A 5333-nucleotide genomic window follows, 5' to 3' on the forward strand; every position below is an offset into this window, starting at 1 on the left:
ATATATATATCATATAAATAATATATAAACATATGCATATATCCATACATATATATACATACCTACATCTATATGTATACATAAATGCATATATGGGTACAGGACATCACAAAAAACGTTAAAAACAACGGGAAACGAAAACATAAAGACAAAAACAGAAACCGAGCTTTTTTTCCGAACAACGAAAAAAACAGGGAAACGAGACATGCAACATAAAGAGTATAACCCTTCGTCAGTTGACCCAGTTCCATCTACTCCATATATATATATATATATATATATATATGTGTGTGTGTGTGTGTGTGTGTGTGTGTGCGTATACATACACACGCATACACACTGACGCACGCACGTACACACACACACACACACACACAATTACAGAAGAACTACTAATAGTTCCATGTTTTAAGATACATTGAATTGGCAGATCTATGTAACATGCCATTTATCTCCGAGCAGTCTTTCAGGTTTAGTTCCTATATCAGATGCATTTAAACCCAGTACGCTGTTCTACGGGAAAATATGAGAATAAGCGAGGACAAGACAAAAACGGGACGAAATTTGATGCAGAAAGTAGAAGGAAAAGAAGAGAAGAAAAGAAAGAAAACAAATATCTTTGTTCTTTTTTCCTGTAGAAACCATAATTAATGTTGCTGGTACAGAATAATATAACAGAAAGGAGGCCAAAATCTGTGAGATAGCGTCCCAGTGTATGTATTATTTCCATTCTTCATTAATACATCCCTTTTAGTATCCAAGACGGACAATACAAGTAGTACCTTCTCTGTTAAGTGGAAGATCATTCTGATCCTAGTATAAACTAGCATGCTGAATTAAGAGAAATGGATAGCCTCTTGGAACCACATCGTGAGCAATAGGAAGACAAACACAACAATCTACCCTTTATAAATTCTACTAGTATTGTTAATCATTTTATCTCTCTACCGCACTGTAAAAATACTATATACTTCTCTGCAACAAACATTTACATGCCCTGGTAACAGTTGTCGTTCATATATCTATAACTTATTTCTCTGCTTACCGGATTACTACATTAGCCACGGAATGCATCTGACTTCCAAAGACATATACCTAACATTAGATAACGTATAGCCCGTTTCAAATACGATATATATTCTGTACATGTTCTGTCACAATTTCTTTAACAATCTCATTTTTTTTTACCTCTAAATAGATTGTTTAACATATATCAATGGAGACATCTCAAAGGTTAATTAATGGCTCTTTCCCCATCAAGACAATAGTAAAAAAAAAAAAAAAGAAATAACAAAAATGTTCAGTAAACCTTTTGTTGCATTCAATAATCTTATATTTCATCTTCGAATATATTTTTAGCAGCTCTAATGATTTCTTATGCTAAAGCAGTATTGATATGATCTATAAATATAATTTAATATTTGATTTTATCAACTACATAGTTCATCCATCAACACGACTATCGTTGGCAGCCGAATAATTCGCGTCTTTGTCGACGTCATGCTGGATGTCACACTCCTCTTAATCTCCTTACTGCTCCTCCTTCACCACCTCCTCTTAATCATCATCATCATCATCATCATCATCATCATCATCATCATCATCATCATCATCATCATCATCATCAGTTTCAAGAACATTTTTGTCATGAACACCATCGTCGGCTTTATCACTATTATAATTACTTCTCACATTTTCTTACCAAGATTAATTAAGATTTTGGTCATTGCCTCCATTATCGGTTTATAGTATCATCATTCTATTGGCTTCTTAAAGAGCATTGCTATGAACTTAACATTTTTATCCGATTACAGCATTATCTTCGAATTACAATATGACCCATAGCAGTGCTGCTTTTCTCATCAAAATATTCTGATTATTATAATGAACACCATATTAAAACTTTCTTGTTGGCGTCAAGTAATGCAAAACATTTAGGGTAAATCAAAAACAAAGGAGAGTTGGGGCTTTACATGAACCTGCCGAAATAGAAAGAAAATAAAAATTAATAACAAATATATAACAACAAATATGCTATATATAGGTAAACCCCACGGACGTGGGGCAGCGAAAGAACACTCTTCAGCTTAATCACCAGTAGTATCATGGTAAGTGCACATCTCTCTTCCGAAATTCACACCCTATGGGCGCCAGCTTAGAACGGGCACACTCACTAGGGTCACCAGCGATACATTCAGACGCCTTTCAATGATTCTACCGAGAGGGGCCGGACGTCCCGTTCGAAACTTGCTTTCCTTTCTAAATAGAAATATAAAAAATGCCAGCGCGAACTTTGTCAAATAGGGAGGTTTCTATCTTTAGTCTTCTCATTTGCGTTTACTACACAACTTCTCTCCCTAAAGTGACGCGGCAGAGGAAAACTGCATGTTCTTGACGGTGAAAGGAAGGCAGAGTTGAGACCTTCTCAAGGAAGTCGGTCGATAGCTGAACGCTTCCTACATGTGTTAACAGTTGTTCGACATAAATCCACAAGTCTCCAAAACTCGCACACAGTATGAACGCGAGCAGTACGGTTTCGTCTCTCTGCGGGTATTTGTGGGGCGGGACACTGTCGGCACTCCCACGTATGTAGATTTATTTCCGAAAGGGCAATGCTTCTGGGTATTACTGCTAGGCCAGAGATTTACATATTGTGCGTAGGTGACTAACATTCAGCCTCTTCAAAATAATAAGTTTAAAGCGCAAGGTAAAATGTACAAATAGAATGCTGTAAAATGAGTGAAATATGCAATTATAATATATGTTAATTTACAGTATATATATATTTATAATATATATTGTAATAATCTAAAACTAAGTGTAATATTTTCCCAAGCGCAAGTTTTTGAAGCATGTATCACTGTCTCAGCTAATCAATGAGATTCTGCACTCAGACAAGAGATTGTTCATGACATCCCGTTTAGCGTTACCTCACGATTCATTGAGTCTAATACGTTAGAAACAGCCTGAGTAAACAATACATATATGTATATGTATGCATACATATACATATTTCTGCGTGCATAATATATACTAGTAGGAAGACTTTCTGCTAGCCACTTGATAATATTTTCACACAGATATTTTCAGTCGCATATTTTTATCTTTGGACGCCCCGTGATGAAATGCACAATTCTAATGTGATATTTGTGTAATAACAAAATCAAACCAGGAATGTGTGTGTGTGTGTGTGTGTGTGTGTGTGTGTGTGTGTGTGTGTGTGTGTGTGTTTATATTACAAAGATAGTGCCTATGCTTATATTAGAGAGACAGTGTATGTGTATGAGAGGGAGATAGGGAGAGAGAACATTGCAAACAATGAATGAAATAAATATACAATGACAAAATCGCATAAATAAAAGCGCGTTAAAAACTGCCTTGTACCGAATATTTTAATTTGTGAACTTGAAATATTCAATAATAAAAGGAAGTTTAGAAAGTAAATTTTCTTGTAAACTTCAATTTATAAAATAATCTCATCTGCTTAGTAAATATCTTTTTTCAAAAATTTATCGTAGTCGTAATATATCTCTAATTTAAACAAACTTCAAGATAACCCAATTACGTTTGGTGAGCTAGAAATAGCAGTGATCACATAGTTATTATTGTAAGGCTTATAAGCGTTCCAAACAGCCATACCAACGAATCCACTTGTTTTTTTTTTTATACTGATATATCAAAAAAATTTCATTTTATCAAAAATAATCATTTAAGAAACTCTGGAAACTGACATTATACTAAGCCTTAAAGTTATACAGCTCTTTTGTCTCTTAGCATGCATTCAATAAATATTTTATTTTATTTTTACATTACGTATATAGAATAAACTGTGGGTTTTGTAAATGGCGAATTAAAAGTTGAAATGAAAACATTGAAATGAAAAAAGTTGAATGCAACGGATATTAAAATTTATGAAAAAGTTGTAGTTCAAATATTCAATAAACTTCAGAAATCGAAATTACAAGAAATTTCTTCGAACATGAATTTATATCAAAGATTCCAGACGGTCAAGAATTTAATAATTGCTTTCTTTTAGTAACTGTTAGATACTTAATTAATAAACAGCTTTCCTCATTATAATATTGATGTATTTATACATGTATATGTATACTTACATATATACTACGTACATGCACACACAGAAAGGCACACTCACATCCACATCCACACACACGTGCATATATATATATATATATATAATTAACTTTAGCTTTTTTAAGCCTAAACGATACAGGTAATAAGAAATTGCCATGACAAGTCAAAGGTTAGTACTTTCACCCGGTAGTTCAATATTTCAGTTTTAGGTTTTTAGGAAAGCGAAGCAAGTCTTCAAACGCACACTTACGCAAGCACGCACGCACACACACACAAACACACACTCTCACATACACATAAAATACATATACGTGTTTGATGTATTCGTGACGATCGACGTTTTATCTGGCCAGTTTGATTCTTGTTCAAAATTTTACCTGAAGTTAGTGGATTATATATTATGATATAATCAATGCATGCATCAATACAATTCTACCTAGATAGCTGTCGTAAATTTTCATTCCTATTTGTGTTCTCGTTTGAAATCTACGCCACAAAGAACCAACAAGGATAGAATATACGGCTGAAATTGGATTTGGGCACGAAAATATTTACAGTATTCTGCAAACATATGTTATCCAAAATATAGTTTCACCTCAGTGTAAACTCCACGTTCTTCTACCTAGCTAATTTGGCTTTCCGCATGACATGTCCAGATTCTATTGAATTTATACACAGACAAGCGCGCGAGCGCACACACACAAACACATAGACACGCAGACACATTTATCTATATGTATGTATGTATAAACATAATTAAAATTAGGGTTCAGCAAAAATTGCTTCACCACACACCGAAATTAGAAATAGCAGTTAAAACTACTATTTCACTACTATAATATATCTCCCAGACGGTAGCACTCGCAACTCATACAGGCAAAGAAAAAAATAATGAATCTACCCGGCTTTGATTAACAGTATACGCGTTTCAGGATTAACGAGGTGTATATTATATTATAATCCTGGAACGCGTATGCAGTTAATCAAAGTCGGGTAGATTCGTTATTTTTACTTCGTTGCCTGTATGGTAGTGAAATAGTAGTTACAGTTAAAATTACCGCGTTTTTAATTAAATCTTTTCAGTTACTATAGTAACAACGCTACCTACGAACTTACGTAATACCCACTATGTACGTACGTACGTATCTACCTACCTACTTACCAACTTACTTTTCTCTCTCTCTCTCTCTCTCTCTCTCTATATATATATATATATATATATATATATATATATATAT

Source organism: Octopus bimaculoides, chromosome 9, assembly GCF_001194135.2.
Source record: "Octopus bimaculoides isolate UCB-OBI-ISO-001 chromosome 9, ASM119413v2, whole genome shotgun sequence".
Classification (NCBI taxonomy): Eukaryota; Metazoa; Mollusca; class Cephalopoda; order Octopoda; family Octopodidae; genus Octopus; species Octopus bimaculoides.